Genomic DNA, 21,874 nt, shown 5'->3' on the forward strand with positions numbered 1-21,874 from the left:
AAGTGTAGGGCACAGCAAATGGAAGTATATGTACCGTGGTAAGGATGTTGTTTTACACGTGAAGTAGTATCATGTTATTTAAAGGCAAACCTTAAGAAGTTAAAGACATGGGCACAGTTTCCATTCAGGTCATGGTCTCATGGTTTCGGGGGTTGAAGCCCTGTGTCAGGCTCTGTGCTGACAGTGCAGAGCCTGCTTGGGATTTTCTCTCTCTCTCCCTCTCTCTGCTTCTCCCCCACTGCCACTGTCTCTGTCTCTCTCGAAAATGAATTAAAAAAAAAAAACAAAAAAAGAAGTTAAAGATGTACACTGTAAACCTTTGAGTAATCACTTAAGAGAAAAAAAGAGATATAGCTTGCTGTCTCAGTTAAAAGGCAGAAATTCCACTGGATAAAAAAGCAAGACAAAACTATATACTGCCTAAAATAAATGCATTTTAAATATAAAGACAGAAATAGGCTAAGAATAAAAGAATGGGGAAAGATACACCAGCAAACACTACCATAAGAAAGGTGATGTGGCTATTCGAATATCAAAGTGTATTTCAGAACAAGAAATATTAGTAGAAATTTAAAGACCATTTCATAATGATAAAGGGGTAAGTTCACCAAAAAGATGTATTCCTAAATGTGGATACAGTCAATAACAGAGCTTCAAAAACAAAAACTCATAAACATCAAAGGAGAAATAGAAAAATCCAAAATTATAATAGGATGCAAAAGCACAGCTCTCCCAGCAATAAAACAAGTTGACAGAAAATCAGTCTGTAAGGTTTGAATGCTATCAAACAACTTGAAACCAATTTGACACATACCAACAATAGCAGGATAGACGTTTTGTTCAAGTATAAATGGAACATTTTCCAAGATAGACCACATACTAGGCTATAAGACAAGTCTAGAAAAGTTAAAAGGACTGAAGTCATACAGTATATAGCTTCTGATCCCAAGAAAATTAAAAAAGAAATTAGTAACAAGATATATGAAAATTCACTATATTTGAAAATTAAACAACATACTTCTCAATAACCAATGAATTAAAGAAGAAAATTAGAAAGCAAGTAAGATAAAATTTCAACTCTATGAAAATGGAAACACAAGCATATCAAAGTTTGTGGGATTCAGCTAAATCAGTGCTTGGAGATAAATTTACAGCTATAATGCCTATCTTGGAAATAAAGAATGTCTGCCATTGGTAATCTAAGCTTTCATTTTAAGAAGGTAGAAAAAAGATGATACTATTAAACATAACAGAAATATAAAGAAGGAAATTATAAAGAGCAAAAATCAGTAAAATTGAGAAGATAAATTCAATAGATAAAAATAAAAAGTCTAAGGGCTACTTCTTTAAAACATCAATGAAAATTATAAACACTTAGCTAGTTTGATCAAGACAAAGATTTTCACTAACCATAATAGGAAAAAAAAAAGATGAACTTGACTTAATCAACATTTTCTTAAAAATCAACTTCTGCTCTTCTAATGACATCACATGGAAATTAAAATGAAAACCACAAATGGGGGAGGGTGTCTGTAATACATATATCTGGTAATACTATACCAGGTAATATGCAATAGATATATTTGGCTTGTAGCCGAGTTTATATATATAGAAATATTTATCTGTCACTCTTGCAATTATATAAGAAAACAATCCAATTTTCAAAAATGGGTAAAAAAAATTTGAACATACCTTTTGGAAAAGAAAATATAAAAATGGCCAGTTAGGGGAAAAGGTTTTCTACATCATCACTGATCAAGGGAACACAAAGTATTGCTACACATGCATTTAGAATGGCGACAAAATTTAAACTATCAATATCCGCTCTTTTTTATGAATGAAAAGCAATGGATACTCTCATATACTGATGGTGGAGTGTGAAATGGCATACACCCTTTTGGAAAACTGTTCAGCAATTTGTCTGACAGTACACTTACCATTTGGCCCAGTGATTTCATTTTTAGATATTTATCAGCAAAAATTGAAAACACATGTCCACAAAAAGTCTTGTATATAACTGCTCAAAACAGCTTTATTTATAATGACCCCAAACTAGAAACAACCTAAAGGTCCAGTAAGAGGTAACTGGATAAGCAGATTATGAGTACTACTCCACCAGAAAAATAAAAGGGGAATGAACTACTGACACGAGCAACAACATGAAGTTTCAGTGACATTATGTTGAGTGAAGAAAGCCAGAGACAAGAGTACATCCTCTTCTATTGTACGTACATTTTATTGTACTGCCGTATATTCTGTTATATGAAACCCAGAATAGGCGAAAGTCATTTCTGGTGACAGAAATCAGGTCAGTAGGTGCATGAGATTTGTTGACAACAAATAGTCACAAGGAACCTTTTTGGGCTGATTTTCTGCATCTTAGCCCAGATGATGGTTACATGGGTTTATATAATTGTCGATGCTTATTAATTTTTCACTTAAATTATGTGCATCTTATTCTATGTAGTTTATGTTTCAACAGCATTCATTTTAAAAGAAAAATATATACAAATCATCTATAAACCTACCACTCGATTTTGTTACAAATACTTGTAATTTGCCCCAAAATTTTACTCATAGTTAAGATTCTATGCATTGCATGATACCATTTTCTCTACTTCTATCTACCACTTATAGTCAATTTACCATGTCACCAATTATTATTTGTAGCATTAAATAACTTATTGATTCCTGCTATGTTAGTTTAATAAAACAGTATCTTATGGTTTAGATTTTCATGTTTTCACTTTATAAATAACATTCCAGTGCTCATCTCTGCACATTAATATTGTCCACATTTGCATCATTCCTTTGGGAAAGATTTCTAGAAAAGAAATACTGGGTTAGGTTAAAAGACAAAGGAAGGAGATATTTTAATATGTGGCTCCTATTATTCTGGAATCTGACTTGTAAGAATTCTACTTAGAAGCTTAGCCATATTGAGAAGCCTAGCCTGAGATTCTTTTGTTTGGAAGATACATTTTAGTTAATTAGCCGCTTAGGAACTAGGGCAAGACCTCAAGGAAGAGTTAACAAAAGAGAGTCACAAAATGCCCACAGAAGGTTTGTTCTGTTGCTGGTAGACCCTTTGCTTTGTTTTGCTGAGTCCCATTAGGATTCATCTATGAACATCCGCGGCAGGAGCTAGAGGGGACGTGAATCGTTCCACTGCCTCCTCATGGTTTGCTCTCCTTAGTCCTTCAGCTTTCTTTCAGATGTCTCCTTATCAGAGAGGTCTTCCCTCGCCTCTCTATGTAATTTAATGACCTCCCTGGCATCTACACACACACACACACACACACACACACACACACACACACACACACATTTTCTTCTCAGCCTGATGCATTTTTTCTTCACGGCACTTACCATCATCTGACACCTACCGCACACAGAGTAGGGAAAGCAGGGATTTTTGTTTTGTTCATCATCGTTATTATTATTATATTATATTATATTATATTATATTATATTATATTATTATATCATCATTATTATTACCTCGAATGTACCTGTTCACAGGAGGCGAGCGACTGCCTCACCATAGGTCCTCAACTATTTGTTGAATGCAAGCTTGAACGAATTGAGGAACTGTAAGTTGCTGACAGAAAATCCTAGAGGAAAATAAAAATAATACAAGATTGTTCTTGTGTTTGAGGAGAAACCAAACCAAAACGAAGCAAACAACTATTGGGGAAGAATTAAAATGTCTACTGGAGATGTTTGTTAGCCAAGCGTTATATTTAAATTCTTTTGTAAGTTTACGATGAAAACCCAAGACCTGCCTCCCACTCTTGACAAAATCTCTAGTTAAATTTACAATGAGTGGATTTAGGGGGCAAATGTGAAATAGGCTGAGTTCTACAGCAAGTCTGACAAGGGAAATGCAGAGTCAAACAGCAAAGCACTTATAAAATAAATTTTTTAAAAGCACCTGTGGATTCTTCAGTTCTTAATCATAGATAAAGTTGTAAAGAATGATTCACCACCTGGGGCACCTGGGTGGCTCAGTCGGTTAAGCTTCTGACTTTGGCTCAAGTCATGATCTCACGGTTCATGGGTTGGAGCCCTGCATGAAGCCCCACGAGACACAGATTCTGTGCCTCCCTCTCTTTCTCTGCCCTTCCCCACTTGTGCCCGCTCTCTCTCAAAAATAAATAAACATTAAAAAAATGATTCATCGCTCATGATTATGAGTACATGATTTTTCATCTATACACATTTCAATTATACACATTTAGGTATAATTACTATACTTTTCAGAATCACACAAGAGATATAAGAAGAAAATGAATTTTATCATGGCAGACACTAGAACAATATAAATAACCAAAGCCACTGAAGGTAACTGAATGATAAGTTAAGGTATTAAAATTTATAAACCATTCAAGTACTAAGTCCATAAACTCTTGAAAGGCATATTGGAAATAGCAGGCTAAGCTCATGATTAATGAAGACAATTTGAAAAGATCATATTTTCTATTTGAAAGTTTTATACGAAAATCAATGTAGTTCCTTCTTTATCCTGACTAGGTAAGACTGAGAACACCATAAAATGAGTATCTTCACAGGAAGGCATTTTCCCATCAGCATAATAACATTTTACAGATTCCTAGATTACGGTAGTAGTAAAAATTCTAGTTGATTGCTTATTAGTTCAAGGTTTCTGTCCAATGAAATTGATAGTTACTATATCTTCTTTTTTTAATTCTTTTAACAGTTTATTTATTTTTGAGAGAGACAGGGAGAGTGAGCAGGGGAGGCGCAGAGAGAGAGGGAGAGAGAGAATCCCAAGCAGGCTCTGCAAGAGATCATGACCTGAGCAGAAACCGAGAGTCAGATGCTTTTTTTTTTTTTTAACATTTATTCATTTTTGAGAGTGAGAGAGACAGTGCATAAGCAGGGGAGGGGCAGAGAGAGGGAGATACAGAATCCGAAGCAAGCTCCAGGCTCTGAGCTGTCAGCACAGGGCCCGACACGGGGCTCAAACTCACAAACTCCGAGATCGTGACCTGAGCTGAAGTCGGACGCTTAACCGACTGAGCCACCCAGGCACCCCTAGATGCTTTTTTTAAAAATGTTTATTTATTTTTGAGAAAGAGAGAGATAGACTGTGAGCAGGGGAGGAGCAGAGAGAGAGGGAGACACAGAATCTGAAGCAGGCTCCAAGGCTCCAAGCTGTCAGCACAGAGACCCAGGTGGGGTTTGAACCGATGAACCGTGAGATCATAACCTGAGCTGAAGTTGGATGCTTAACCGACTGAGCCTAGAGTCAGATGCTTAACCGACTGAGCCACCCAGGTGCCCCAGTATCTTCTTGATTCTACGATGCCTTTGACAGTCATACACACTATTAATTTAACAACAACTGTGGACACAAGAATAAGTAAACAAATGTAGTAAATATTCACATTGAATATGAGATGCATTCCAACCATGAGAAAGGTCAATTTCGGGCAAAGTGCATCTTATCATTGTGGAAATACTGTGCTATGAAAACAGAAGATTTGAATTCAGCACGTTCATTGCTTCCTGGTTTTGAAACCTGTATTTTGAAAACTGAATCTTTTTGGCTCAATTGTCTGACTCTAGAAGACCATTCTCTTCTTCCTTGTGAGGCAGAGGAAAGGAGGACTGAGGAAGGGAAGAGTAGACCAGATGATCTTTGAAGGAAGCCTACAGCTCTAAGGTTGTGGTTCTATGTTTCTTGACAATACAATTACTAGAAGGAAGAAGATTCTAATGTGACTAATTCATACAAACACTTGTGGTGATTTTCATTCTGATCCAAATCTTGATCACACTTCTTACAGAATTTCTACCTTTGCAGCCCCTGATTTTAAGAGGGCCCCCGAAGTTGTTGATTTTAGAGGTCGGTAAGTCATTCTTTCTACATAAAATCTTCGACGACAAGCTCCAATAGCCAAAGTAGACACAGCTTCCAATGAGCAGGACGGCAGCCCCACTTCTAATAAGTTAATCCAATGGTTTTTGTCATGAGCAAAACAAGAAATCATGTTTTTAATCATACTAAAAGGTCTCTGCATCTTGTTAACATCTGGAGTTCAATCACTTCTGTGCTAAAAACTGGGGAATGCTTCAGCAGGGCATAAATCTTGCCCCTCATTGTACATGCGATCCAGATGCTGGAGGAGAATTAACGTTCGTTTGTAACACATCTGGTGTCGGCAGCTTTGAGTAAACTCTAATAGAAAGAGTGCGGAACTAACGTGGCATTACACCTTCCCTCGGGCCAGGGGTTCTAGACTGAAGGTAAAAGCCTGCAGGTGTCCCTTGGGGCTTAGCAATAAACTGCACTAATCAGCTCTGGCATTGTGTTAAGTGCAGGGTGTTTTGAATTTTCCACAGAAATTTCACAGCCCAGTAACTCTACATTCCAACTGTCTGCTTTTGACAACTCTTTAGATGTGCCACCATCTTGAAACTCCAAATAAAGGGAAGGCCCAAAATCACTATCAGGGTTAGGCTATCCCAAAAGATGGGAAAGGGCAGATCACGACCAGAGCAGTGGCAGATCACGACCAGAGCAGTTGTGAACCAGTAACAGGATGCGGCTAACTGTAGGTATCAGAGGTGGCTTCGGTTCTGTCAAGAAAGGCAGTCCCCGGTAGAGTCGAAAGAGCATTGAATTTGAATTGGGACATCTGAGCTTAAGTCCCACCTCAGTATGTGTGCAGAAGTCCAAAATTACCTGGGTCATGGCTTCTCACAAGGATATCTGAGAGCCAAATAAGATGATGGCTTTTTGTAACAAATGGCTCAAGTCCTAAATTCTTAGGATAGCATTTTAATTCACTTTGTAGTATAGCTTTCCTTTCCAAACTCCTTTATCCTCCATATACACTTGGTATTTAAATTACCACAAGTATCTTGCTTTTCAAAAGCCTATTGCATTCTTTTGTGCTTTGGAGACTTTATCCAGGCTACCCCTATGGGTTTTCTTTGCCTCAGTTCTTTTGCTGACCTGTGATTTCCCACTAAGCCCTATGTCTTCTCCACACTCACACGTGTCTCTATGATAGCACTTTGTGCGGAACATCATATATTGTCCACTGTTTTTTTTTGTGCCTATCTCCTTGGCTACACTTTGATCCTGCTTCATGAGAATCTGGGAAAGAAAAGGTGATATCTATCGGAAGTACTTAAATAACTCTGCAGGATACATTTCATTTGTTGCAGATGGCATCTGATTACATCACACTTCCAGGAGAAAAGTATTTATGATAGTCAAATGATAGGGCATAGAAATGCTACTGGGTAATTGGAGGGTTTATGTTAGGATTTAAAAGAACATCTAGTTAACCATGGAAGTGTTTGTATGATAGCGTTGTGCTCTGTTGGGGGCCAGGCTCTGAGGTCAGGGAAGTAGGATGCTTGCCCCACAGAGGCATCTAGAGAAAGATCAGATTCACATTCCCCCATTCACACTCTGCCCGGCTCTTGTGCTCATTGAGGGAAATTGTGGGTGAAGCCTTCCACCCTATTCTAAGTGTTCTTTAAGTTGGTGCAGCATGTATGGTTGAATTTTATGAGTTAAATGTGCATATGATGTGATTTCACCAATCATATGTTTTGAATTTGGTATTTGTAACTATAAGTACATGCCAGAAGAAGCTACTTTCCAATTTAGACTTGAAAACTGCCATACCACCAAGTGAATCATATAGCCTAAAAGAGATAAGACATGAACATTGATACACATTTATAATCTCATTACAAGAAAAAAATGTGAACTAAAACAGTAAGATTGACAAGAGTACTGATGCCTTAAAGAGACAGATCTCTAGCAGTGATAAGATCCTGAAAACTGCCCTTTGCTTTTGAATAGCATGTATGTTTCCCCCAGTACTTTTGTATGTGAGTCATTCATGCATTTGTGTTCTCTGCCCACCTGTAAAGTAATGCTCTAGATCAAGCCTAGGGAAGAAGGAAAACCGAAAAATGATTACATCCATCTAAAAATAGCCAGACAGGAATCATCAGCTGTTCAAAAGAAAAGTTTTCTAAGTATACTTATAAATGCTTATTGTAGAAATACTTAGATTGAACAAGACATCTTCAGTTCAGGTTGGATTGATAAGTAACTAATAGAAGACAAAACCATCGATGTGCTGAAGACACACACACACACACACACACACACACACACACGCTGACCGAATTCACAACCGATATGACTTTAAGAAACACTAAAGAACATATTTTAAGCTGAAGGAAAATAAGAACAGTTACAAGTGCAAGAAGCAACCAACAGTTGTGGAAAGGGTAAATATATACATAAATATAAAAGAAGATTAACTGTTTAAAATAACAATAATGATAATTTCTTGTGAGGCTTACGACATGCAGAAGCACAGAACAATAGCAAAACAGTACAGGCAACAATGGAGGTATACTGTTTTAAATTTCTTGCATTGTTGAAAAAGCAGTAAGTAGATTTTTTAAGTGAACTCTTTCATCCCCATCATGTGTTTAAACCATCCCCCCACCACCTCCCTTCTGGTAACCATCAATTTGTTCTCTATAGTTAGGAGTCTATTTCTTGGTTTCTCTCTCTCCCTTTTTTCCTTTGGTCATTTGTTATGTTTTTAAATTCTACATATGAGTGAAATCACATGGTATTTGTCTTTCTCTGACTGACTTACGTTACTTAGCATTATACTCTCTAGCCCCATCCATATTGTTGCAAATGACAAGATTTCATCCCTTTTAATGGCTGAATAATACTCCAGTGTGTGTGTGTGTGTGTGTGTGTGTGTGTGACTTCTTCTTTATCCATTCATCTATTGATGAACACTTGGGCTGCTTCCATAATTTGGCTACTGTAAATAATGCTGCTATAAACACAGAAGTGCATGTATCCCTTTGAATTAGTGTTTTTGTATTTTGGGAGTAAATATTCAGTAGTGCAGTAACTTTGTGAGGAACCTCCATACTATTTTCCAGAGTGGCTGCATCACTTTGCATTCCCACCAACAGTGCACAAAGGTTTCTTTTTCTCCAAATCCTCGCCAACACCTGTTATTTCTTGTGTTTTTTATTTTAGCCATTCTGACAGGTGTGAGGTAATATCTCATTGTAGTTTTGATTTTCATTTCCTCGATGATGAGTGATGTTGAGCATCTTTTAATGTGTCTGGTGGCCATCTGGAGGTCTTCTTTGGAGAAATGTCTGTTCATTTCTTCTAACCATTTTTTAATTGGGTTATTTGTTTCTTGGGTGTTGAGTTGTATCAGTTCCTTATATATTTTGGATATTAACCCCTTATTGGATGTGTGATTTGCAAATATCTTCTTCCATTCTGCAGGTTGACTTTTAGTTTTGTTGATTCTTTTGCTGTGCAGAAGCTTTTTATTTTGATGTAGTTCCAATAGTTTATTTTTGCTTTTCTTTCCCTTGCCTCGGGAGGCATATCTAGAAAAAATACTAGTATGGCTGATGTCAGAGACATTACTGTCTGTGTTCTCTTCTAGGATTTTCACAGCTTCAGGTCTCACATTTAGGTCTTAAATCCATTTCTAACTTATTTCATGTATGATGTAAGAAAGTGGTCCAGTTTTATTCTCTTACATGTAGCTGACCAGTTTCCCCAAGACCATGTGTTGAAGAGACCATCATTTTCCCATTGCATATTCTTCCCTCCTTTGTTGAAAATTAATGGACTATGTAACTGTGGGTTTGTTTCTACGTTTTCTATTCTGTTCCACTGATCTATGTGTCTATTTTGTGCCAGTACCATTCTGTGTTAATCACTATCGCTTTATAACATAACTTGGAGTCTGGAATTGTGATGCCTCCACTTTTGCTATTCAAAGACTTTGCTTTTTCAAGATTGCTTTGGCGATTTGGGATCTTTTATGGTTCTATACACATTTTAGGATTGTTTGGTCTACTTCTGTGAAAAAGTGCTATTGCTATTTTGATACAAATTGCATTAAATGTGAGGATTGCTTTGGGGAGTATAGACGTTTTAACAATATTGGTTCTTGCAACCCATGAGCATGGAATGTCTTTCCATTTCTTCGTGTCATCTTAAATTTCTTTCATCAGTGTTTTATACTTTTTCAGAGTACAGATCTTTCACCTCCTTGGTTAAATTTATTCCTAGGTATTTTATTACTTTTGGTGCAGTTGTAAAAGGGATTGTTTTCTTAATTTCTCTTTTTGTGGCTTCATTATTAGTGTGTAGAAAGGCAACAGATTTGTGTACAATGATTTTATATCTTGCAACTTTACTGAATGCATTTATCAGTTCTAGTAGTTTTCTATATATAGTACCATGTCATCTGCAAATAATAAAAGTTTTATTTCCTCCTTACCAATTTGGACGCCTTTTATTTCTTTTTGTTGTCTTTTTGTTGTCTGATTGCTGTGGCTAGGACTTCCAGTACTATGTTGAATAAAAGTGGTCAGAGTGGATATCCTTGTCTTGTTCCTAATCTTAGGGGAAAAGCTTTTAGTTTTTCACTGTTTAAGATGATGTTAGCTGTGGGTTTTCATATATGGCCTTTATTACGTTGAGGCATGCTCCCTCTAGACCTACTTTGTTGAAGGTTTTTATCATGAATGGATATCATGCTTTGTCAAATGTTTCTTCTCCATCTGTTGAAATGATCATGTTTCTTAAAATCCTTTCTCTTACTGACCTGATGTATCACCTTGACTGATACGCAAATACTGAACCACCCTTGCATCTTGGGAAAAAAAATCCCACTTGCTCCTGGTGAATGATTTTTTAAATGTATTGTTGAATTCACTTTGTTTGGTTTTTGTTAAGGATATCTGCATCTATGTTCATCAAAGATATTGGCCTGCAATTCTTTTTTTGTGGTGTCTACCTGACTTTGATACCAGGGTAATACTGGCCTCATAGAATAAATATGGAGGTTTTCCTTCCTTTCCTATTTTTTTTTGGAATAGTTTGAGAAGAATAGCTATTAACTCTCCTTTAAATGTTGGGTAGGATTTGCCTGTGAAGCCATCTGGTCCAGGACTTTCATTTGTTGGGAGTTTTTCATTTGCTGATTCAATTTCATTGCTGGTAATCGTTCTGTTCAAATATTGTTTCTTCCCAAAGCAGTAAATGATGTATTAAGATAGACCATACTAAGTTGTGCCTTGTAGTTTTCAGGGTAACCACCAAAACAAGGACATTAAAAACTGTAACAAAAGTCTAACAGAGGGATAAAAAGGAGTATTTTTTTAATTGATTTTTATAAAGGAAGGCAGGAAAGGAATAATTTAAAAAAAAAATAGAAAAAGGGGAAAATAGAAAACAAATAGCAAGATGGTAGACCAAAACGTAGGACTTCCAGACTGGACTTTTTAAAAATTGTATTTTTAAAAAATACAATTACAGCTGCTTATAAGAAACACACCAGAAACATAAAAATACTCAATGCTTCAAAAAACAGAAAAAAGACCAACCAAGTAAGCGTTAACCAAAAAGGAGCTGGTATGACTACACTGATATCAAAGTAGACTTTAAGGTGAGAAGAATTAAGAGAGATAAAGAGGTATATTTCATAACATTAAAAGGGTCAATTCATCATAAGAACACAGAAACCTGCCTAATCTCCAGCAAGTTTGATTTAAATAAACAAAGAAAAGGGAGATGGAGGGAGAAGGAGAAGGTAGGAATGGGGAGGGGGGGAGGGGGGAGTTAGAGCTGGCAGGGGAAGGGACAGACCAGGAGGAGAGGAGAGAGGGGGGAGTGAGAAGGAGAGGGAGAGGGAGAGGGAGAGAGAGAGAACAAGTGCCCAATATCAAGATAATATGGGGGAAGTCATCACAAGCATGAGGATGAGAAGTATTAGAAATGACTTTGCACCAATAATTTAACAACTTAAATGGACAAATGTCTTAAAAAAACATAGCTTAGTAAAGCTTATGATCAGGCAGACGAGAACCTTCTTGGTCATGCTATGCTCAGTCCATCAGAGCTGCACGAGCTGAATGCAGCTTACATTTTTCCTGCCTACAGGCCCACTGGGACCCGCACAGACCCTGCTGTGCCCAGGCTGCCCTGATGTACATTCTGATTCACCTGGGACTGAGAGATTTCCCAAGACACAGGACCTTTAGTACTAAAACCAGGAAAGTCCCAAACAAACCAAGATGATTTCATCAGCCAGTGCCCTCCCTCTGGTGGAAGGGCTTGGCTCGGGAGCTGTCCATGTCTCTCCTGGCATCCTCAAGGGCTGAGCAGATCAGTATCTCATAGCACACCTATGACCAGCTCTTAGCACACCCATATCCTGTGGTGCAGCTTTGGGGAAGCTGACATATGATAACACCTTTAGAGAATTTCCCACCTAATTCACATCATGAAATGGCTTAATCATTGTTAATTGTCAGTAGTGATGGTATTCTCTGTATGAACTCAAAATATCAACATCTTACCCCTCACGCATGCATACATGTGTCTTCTATAGGGAACTTTATGTTCATATTCCCAGTTATCTACAGCTACTCTTGCCAAGCTTGCATCCTCTACCTGTTCTAAAAAGTCTTCCTCCAGACGATAATTACTGTTCTTAAATGTGAACACAAACAGCTGTAATCCTATGCACCATCTAATCACTCTTGCATTAAATCAGTTAAGGGAAGATAATGGTGGAAGTCCCATATTCCCCTTTTTCTGCAGGTTGCATTTTTTTAATGAAGGAAAAAAACCCAACAACTCCTACACAGACCTTTCATTTCAGTTTACCCTGTGATCTTTTTCTGCCCTCGTTCATTTGATGTTTTCCCTTAGACAAGAAATTCAATAGTTAACTGCAGGGTGATTGCATGAGAAATAATTTGGCAAACATTCATAAAATAAGAGCTTAAAGCATTTGGCCCTCAATTCAATGATAGGTTTCTTCACATTAAACAAGGGTAGCACAGGAAAGGAGGGCTGGAGACTGGGTTTAATCCTCTGGGCACTAGGTCATTTAAACTTCAAGAGTCAGGGGGCGCCTGGGTGGCGCAGTCGGTTAAGCGTCCGACTTCAGCCAGGTCACGATCTCGCGGTCCGTGAGTTTGAGCCCCGCGTCAGGCTCTGGGCTGATGGCTCGGAGCCTGGAGCCTGTTTCCGATTCTGTGTCTCCCTCTCTCTCTGCCCCTTCCCCGTTCATGCTATGTCTCTCTCTGTCCCAAAAATAAATAAAAAAAAAAAACGTTGAAAAAGAGAAAAAAAATATATAAAAAAAAACTTCAAGAGTCAAAAACCAAAAGATATGAATAGTCACTCTCACTGGGGGAACTGTATCTGTTTCTGGACATAAGGCCAGGATTCATTTGAACATAAGCAACACTCACTTGCCTCTTTTGCTTCCCCTACATATTAAATCCCTTGAGTGATCAGCAAAGCTTGATTTGCTTTGGAGCAGCTGAGGCAAGGTCACACCCTAGTCATCTCTCAATCTCCCAGTGCGTAATTCAATATAGGCTCTCAAACTTGGAATTGACTTGAAGTGTTTCAAATAAATCGGGACTCCCTCACTGCTTCTTAGCTGGGGCTCCAGAGATTTAAGCTGTCACCAGCCAAAGGAAGAACCTAGGTGTCACTGAAGACTGTTTCCTTAAGATAAAGGGCCATTTAATTCTGGAGATCACCAAAAGACGACACAGAAATGAAGCAGAAACATTGTCTTGAGCCTGAAAGGAAAAAACCTCTACGCTATTATACCTCATTTTGTGGGTGAACGTTTTTCAGTAAAACAGTGGGAAGAGGCACCAGGGACAGCTGGGTTGGAGGAGACTGGCATACAAATATGAGTTTCTCAAAAATGACACAGATTCTCTTTAATCCAAAAAGGGGGAGACAAAATAAAAATGACCTGTTTACAAAAACATAAATAACTAAAGATATATAGGGTATCCTCCTACCTTGAGAAAATTAGCTTGTATGGCAATATTTTAAACTGTGTTTTTTTTTTTTAATGAAAGGTCAAAAAGACATAAAAATTCCTCTCTGAATACACATCCCTGGTTAAACAGTAAAATGTTGTTTAAGGAGCCTTTAGATAAATTTATAGATAATGGATTGAATGTAAGTAAAGTCTGGAAAAAGTGGATTATGTGCCACTTTAAATTTCCTTTGGTCTGATGCAAGTACAGTAAAGGTGTTCTCCTCACTGGTTAATTTTTGCCTGGTGTACTTTTGTCTCTCAGTTTCAGACTTATGTCATTTGGTTTTACTTTTTAAATTGCCTATCATTAAAAGACTTTTTTCTAATGTTTATTTATAGAGAGAGAGAGAGAGAGAGAGAGAGTGTGTGAGTGAGTGGGGAGAGGCAGAAAGAGAGGAGAGAGAATCCCAAGCAATCTCCACATCCAGTGCAGATCCCACCGTGGGGCTCAGTCTCAGGAACTGTGAGATCATGACCTAAACCCAAATCAAGAGTTGGACACTCAATCAATTGAGCCACCCAGGCACCCCTAGAAGGCTCTTCTTTTTGAACTCATTTCCTTTTTGTATTTATATATTATAGATAAGCTCAGCTTTTTGATGCTAATTTATTTTGTTTTATTAATTATGAAATGTTTCTCTTCCTCCTTTCCTAACTTCCATGGGCTACATCACATTTCTCTTAATTTTTATTATATACTTTATTATTTTACCCATTGCCCTTTTTTATTTTTCCTTAAATACACAGTTTGCTTTAAAAAGGGGAGGAAGAATTAGAATTTGTATTTGTTCCCAAATGAGATCAGTACTCCTAAAAATCCAAAATCCTCCCACGAGAGTAAGAAGTCAGTGTTGTCTAGATTTCGATCTATGTTTAAAAAAAGAACAATAATTATGGGCACCTGGGTGGCTCAGTTGGTTAAGCGTCTGACTCCTGATTTTGGCTCAGGTCATGATCTCACAGTTTGTGGGACTGAGCCCTGCGACAGACTCTGTGCTGGGCATGAAGCCTGCTTGGGATTCTCTCCCTCCGCTCCCTGTGCCCCTCCTCCTGCTTGTGGGCTCTCTCCCTCTCAAAATAAATAAAGTTTAAAAAAAAGCAATCATTATTGTTAACAAAATATCGGAATGACCAATGCGTTTTACTGATGCTGACAGGTGCTTCTTGCATTCTGCTCTTAATGAGAAGACAGAATAGAATAGGAGCTAAGCGAGAACTCGGGCTCTACCATCAGCCTGACTAGATGCAAATCTACACCCCTGGTTTTCTATTTGTGTGACCTTGAGCAAACTGTTTCATTCCTCATCTGTAATATAGGGATAATGATGGCACCTACTTCATCAAGTTTTTCGTGAGGAATGAATTCTATTAGATATTTAAAACACTACAAATAATGCCTGGAACATGGCGATATTCATTAGCGTGGAGTATGTTTTTCTTGCTAGAATATATTTTTCATATTTATTTCAGCAAAGGTATGATGAAAAAAAAATTCTGAGCCTTTACCTGTTTGAAATAACTCTGTTTTGTCCCCATTCTTAAATATTTTTTTGGAATGAGTAATACAAATGACACAAAATTCAACAGGCACAGAAGGATCTGTTGTGAAAAGTAGATATACATTCTACCTGTTTCTCCACCCAGTCAAGATCCTTAGTTGTCCTTACAGAAATAACCTATGTAACTACAGATATGTGTATGTATACATGTACACGTGTGAGTCTGTGTATATGCATATGTACACATACATAGTATTGTCATATTTTTTAACACTAAATTAGAATGTGCTACCCCTTCTCTTCAAACTTAAAAATGTTATTTCAGAGATAATGGTGTATCTAAACCTTACTCCTTTTAAGGGATCATATTATTCCATTGTATTTGTGTGCCTAACATTGAATTAGCCCCATATTAAACACTTAGATGGTTTAAAAACTCTTGCTGTTATAAACAATACTGAAACAAATATCCTCAGAAATACACACATTTAAGTGTGCTTGTAGAGTAACTTTCTACAAGCAGAGACATGAAGACAAAGCCCTCTATGCATTTATAATTTTGATATTTATCTCTTTCTCTCAAAATAAATAAATAAAACTTAAAAAAAGAAACTATAAATAAAATGGGAATGATAGTTATGTTTTATAATGCAAGGAAGTATGTTTCTCAAACATTATCTGACTTACTGGGGTAGGTCTACCAAATCTTTAAAAAATTGAAAATTCCAATGACATATAAACTGTTCCAAGGAAAATTTTCTATTGAAGTCACAGATAAGACATAAATGCTCATTACCACTACTTCCATTTCACATTGTCTTGGAGATATCAGCCAACATAATTCTTTTTTATTATTATGATGATGATGAAATTTATTGTCAAATTGGTTTCCATACAACACCCAGTGCTCATCCCAACAGGTACCCTCAATACCCATCACCCACCCACCCCTCCTTCTCACCCCCCATAAACCCTCAATTTGTTCTCAGTTTTTAGGAGTCTCTTATGTTTTATCAGCCAACATAATTCAATAAGAAAAATAAACTAGGGTGTAAAAAGGAAAGAAAGTAAAATTATCATCATTTGCAGATGATATGATTATATACCTGGAAAAAACAAGGGGATTAATTTTAAAAAGTATAACATCAATAAGAGAGCTCTGCAAGGTGGCTGGGTAAAAAAAGCTATGTACAATGTCAGCCCATATACATATGAACGATTTCCAGTTAGATTATCTACAGGAGAAAAGATTCCACTTACAAAAGCAATAACAACAACAAAACCTAGGAATATACTTAACCAGAAATAAATAAGATCAATATTAAGGAAGTTTAAAACTTCTCTTGAAAATCACAAGACACACTCAGACACACACACACACACACACACACACACACACGCACATATACACACTTACACATAAAGAAAAGCATAGAATGTGCTTGGAAAGAAACACCCAAAAATATTTAAAGAGTCAAAGCCATCCACGTTAATTCATAAATTTGATACATTTGTTTAGAGAGTAGGTGTGGGACTAGACTACATGACTCTAAAGATCACCTAGAAAAATAAACAAATAAAAATAGCCAGAAATTTTCTGAAAAATTAAAGCAAGAGAACTATAACTACCAGGGTTTGCTACAAATTATAAATCTAATAAAAATTTAAAATTTGCTATTTTCACATGAATAGACAGACGAGCCTATAAAAAAGAAAATTCAGAAATAGATGCAAACATACACAGCTATATATATGTAAAGATCCAAGAAACATTTCAAAATGGCATTGAAAATATGAATTATATAAAAATTTGTGATGGGAAAGCTGGATAGCCACCTGAAAAACATAAATTTGGAATCATAACTCTTACCAGAATAAATTTAAAATTGATCAAAAACTTGAGTGTATGATTTTAACCTTAAAAGTAGTAGAAGAAACCATGAAAAAAAACTTTATTCCCTTAAGTGAGAGAAGCTTTTGTAAGTACAAACAAAATCCAGAAACCATACGAAATTGATAAATTTGGCTATATAAAGATTTATTTATAAAACATTTTGTATGGCAAGAATCACAATAATCAAGTCAAGATCAAACAAAAAATTGAGAGAAATTGTTTGCATAAGAAACAAAAAACTAAATTCTCTAATATATAAAGAATCTCTACTAATCGATCAGGAAAAAAGCCAAAAACACCAACATTCCATTAGCCTAATGAGCACAGAGTGTGAACAGACAGATCACAGAAAAGAAAAATACAGACAACTCTTAAATACATGACAAAATGCTCAAGGGTTGCTACTTTAAAGCACATTATAATAGCATTTTTTTTTAAATCTAAAAGATTGGCAAAATTCAGAAAGTATGATACCTCTGTTTTGACTAGAGTTCAGGGAAACACTCTCATCGAAATGCATCTCTCATCTATGTGCATCGAAATCAATAATACCTGTTTGCAGGGTTATTTTGACCATACTTACCAAGATTACAAATACACAAACCCTTTATCTGGCAATTCTACTTTCAAGGCTCCATCTTACAGATTTACTCACACATGTAATAAAGATTACTCACTACAACTTTGTATGGAAAAGCAAAATATGATAACCACCAAATTACTCATCAGTTGAGTATTCCTTATGGGGCGCCCCGGTGGCCCCGTCGGTTAAGCGTTCAACTTCAGCTCAGGTCATGATCTCACAGTTTGTGGGTTTGAGCCCCACGCTGGGGCTCTGTGCTGACAGCTCAGAGCCAGAGCTGGAGCCTGCTTCGGATTCTATGTCTCCCTCTCTCTCTGCCCCTCCCCTGCTTGCGCTCTGTCTCTCTTTCTCTCTCTCTCAAAAATAAAATAAAAACATTAAAAAAAAAAAGAGTATTCCTTATATGAATTGTAGTATATACATATAATCATATATGATAAATAGTAAATAAAGAAAAAGAGAAGGGGTGCCTGGGTGGTTCAGTCAGTTAAGCTGCCAACTCTTGATTGGCTCAGGTCACGATCTCAGGGTTTGTGAGATTGAGACCCGAGTGGGGCTCTGTGCTGATGGCTCATGGGAGTCTGCTTGGGATTCTCTCCTTCTCTCTTTGCCCCTCCCCTGCTCACGCGTACTCTCTCTCTCTCTCTCTCTCAAAATAAAATAAATGAACATTAAAAAAAAAAGAAGGAAAGGAGTTTTATGTACAGATACGGATGATCTCCAAGGTATGTTTTTAAAACGCAAAAAAAGGATACAGAATTTTGAGTGCGATATACAAACATGTAAGTAAAAGTTAACTGACAGATTGAGAGGAGCATAAAATATGCATCTTGATTCTGGCCGCTACAGTCCACATTTCAGTAGGACCAGACTACTTAGCACTCTCCACATACACCTTTTTGGCTGGAGCCACCAGACTCTTGGTTACATTTTTCCCTGTGAAGAATATCCTTCATCCTTCTTTTTGCTTCTCAGAATTCAACCCATCCTTAGATTCTCCTGTAAATTAATCTTTCGCCTCTTTTCTTTCAACATTACCATGTGAACCTGGGTTTTTTCCCTAATAAATGGTAGTAAAATCTATTAAATCTACATAACGCTGGAAGAAGAGAAGGGAGGGAAAAGGAACAGCTACTAAATACATGTCTGCCAGACACTTTAATGCCCTACGTCATTTAATTTTATAACAACCATAAAACTGAGGTTTTATTCCAGTTACAAATGCTGAAACTAGCTCGAGGAGATTAAAGAATGTTCCCAGTGTCACACATTAATAATTGGACATGCAGAGGTTTGAACTCAGGTATCTAGGATCCCAAAGGTTTCTCTTTTCCACAATAGAGCCTTATACTTATGGGACTTTTGCCACGTTTCTTGAGGACCCAAACTTTTGAGATCATCTAATTCAACACTCTTGATTTACAAATGAGGAAAAGAAAGCTGGAGAGGTTAAGTGCTTTGCAAACTAGTTTGTTAGTGTCATCAGGGTTGGATAGAAGGTCCATAAAAACACATGTATGTAATTAGGAGTAGGGATGTAAGGTCAACCCGATACTTTACACTTTTATAGCGGAATTTAGAATTAACAGGATAATTGATGGACTTTAAAATTAAAATGTTGTCACATATCATGGGCTGTGAAGGTTCAGGAATGAAAGAATAAACATCTGAGAATGAGTGTCCATCTGTGAAAATTAAAGTCTGCCTATGACATTTATAAAAATGCTTTAGTGTAATTAACTCTTTGCCGAGCATCTTTCCTGTGCAAAATGAGTTCTTGACATTCTGATGCAAAGTCCATGTGCCCGACGATAAAATCCTGAGGTCTCCAGTACTTACTCGCCTCCTCCCTCCAATATCTGGCTCCCATCCCACAGCCTCTACCACTCTGGCTCAGGAAGTAGGCAATTTCCTGCCCTAGCCGAGCCGGATATTAAGACCTCTTTGTTCCTTATCTCTGAGAAATAACACCTCTCTGTAATATTCCAAATGGCTGGCTGACTCATGGTCATACCTACCTAAAAGACTCTCGACTATTCTTGAACATTAGCATTGACCGAGGGAGAGCTATTTGCCCACATTCTAACTGCAAATGTTGTGGGGTGATATGGAGCACACTGGATTATTGCAGTGTGTAGACTGTCTGATTTTAGGATAAAGGAGATGTTTAAAAGAACAGTAAGGTTAGAGGATCTTCCTTTCTCCCCCTCCACTGCCCCCAAATCATTCACAAACAAAACTACAATTTTATGGCAATTTGCATTTATGGAATAATCCTCTCTCATATAAGACATCTTGAGTAAATCCATTCATACCGATATGGACAAAACTGAAACTTCTAGGCTGCGTAACATGGGCGATTTGAGTATTCTCCTTGGAAGCAATACATACAGAGATAACAACTGCTGACAACTTCTTGGTACATCCCAATGTAGAAAGACACGACGTATCGATCTATACACATAGGCTGTGTTCTCTACTTGCCTGATGGTTAGTAATACCATCTGCACATCCACAGCTTGTCCAGTTTCCAGGCTTCTTCCATTTGGTGGAATGTTCTTAATACAATATTCCTATTCAACACTTCAAAGCCCTTTCAAAACATTTCACTTTTCATGTAATGCATGCCCTACATTCCAGCTTCTTCTTTTTGGAGCTCTGATACCAGGACAAGCTAAAAAAATAGCTCATCATGATAACCAACCACAGAAAATACAATTCAGAAGTAAAAAGGTGTGGAGGACAATCTACTCTCTCTGTCTTCATTAGCAGAGTTAAAGAAATCAAAAAATGTTTGGAAGCTAAGAAATCTTAAAGATCACTTAGGCTCACTTTATAATTTTATAATTGTGGAAACTAGGCAGGGTTTTAAGTAGTGGTATGAAAAAGGTTCCAGGTAAAGGGAACCACATCTGCCTGGGCTACAAGGAGACTCTGACTAGATGGGCCAATCAGGAGGGAACAGGACGTAAGATTAAATAAGAAGGGCTGAACAAATTTACAAGGGATCTTGAAATTTCCATTTCCAAATATCCAATTTGGGGATCATTTTTCTACTTTCTTGGAAATTTAGCCATTGAATCATGTAGCTTAGCTTTGGAAAGGAACACAGGATCTCAGCTTTTATTTCTTTTCTTCCTTATATTTTATTTAGTTGTATTTCTTGCTTAATTTAAAAATCTTTGCCATCCACTAGATTGTAATCTTTATAGTATCTGGCACAGTAGGCGGGCATATAGTAAGTACTCCCAAATTATTTGTTGAATAAATGAGGTCATCTGAATTGACCTTCTACCTAGAGATGACATCTTTTTTATAGTTTTCTGAACGGTTGACTCCCTAACTGTGGTCTCTATGAATATCCTGGGTGATGAAGCCTGGCCATCACCAAGGTATCCCATGCCCTTGTCGAGATGCCATTATTGAGAAGAACCAATTTCTTTTGAAAGGAAGGGGACAGACTTTCGATTACCAGGATATTGTAGGTCAAAGGACATGCAGATATTGAACACTTCTTAAGTTTCTGGCAGGCACTAGACTTTAAGTAAGATACAAGGAAATGAAATACATGAGGGCCTTTTAGCACTTCGAAAAAGCCTTATGGAATTAGACATTCCTATTCCCATTTTCCAGATAAAATAACTGAGGCTGACCTTTGAGTACTTAACTCCAGACAACACAGCAGTGAAACTGATCTGAAACCAGGTCTGGCTTGGAAGTTCAGACTCTTCGTAACTTGCTACACTGCCTCTAGTGTATAAAACAAAATTGTCACCTTCAAATTAGTCACAGTACAGCCGGAGACAGATTTGTAAACACCCACCGTAATGTCTCTCGCAAGTGGGTAAAATGCACGAAACACCTAAAATGGAAGCTATTAGTTTGGCCTGGATTTTTGGAAATGTCAAGAAGGGTTTCACTAAAGAGATGGCTTCTGACCTGAGCTGTGAAGGTGATTGTCAGGAGGAATCAACCTGAC

At 37.3% G+C, this 21,874-nt stretch overlaps 1 long non-coding RNA gene across 1 annotated transcript in view; it reads right to left on the bottom strand.

The window, feature by feature from the left end:
* Positions 1–3,507: 3,507 nt before the first annotated feature.
* LOC122235874 overlaps positions 3,508–21,874 on the bottom strand; it is a 53,274-nt gene continuing 34,907 nt past the window's right edge. Inside the window, exon 4 of the long non-coding RNA XR_006213972.1 lies at positions 3,508–3,614. This is a non-coding gene — a long non-coding RNA (uncharacterized LOC122235874). The remainder of the gene's footprint in view (positions 3,615–21,874) is intronic.

The sequence above is a fragment of the Panthera tigris genome, chromosome F3 (genome assembly GCF_018350195.1).
Source record: "Panthera tigris isolate Pti1 chromosome F3, P.tigris_Pti1_mat1.1, whole genome shotgun sequence".
Lineage (NCBI taxonomy): Eukaryota > Metazoa > Chordata > Mammalia > Carnivora > Felidae > Panthera > Panthera tigris.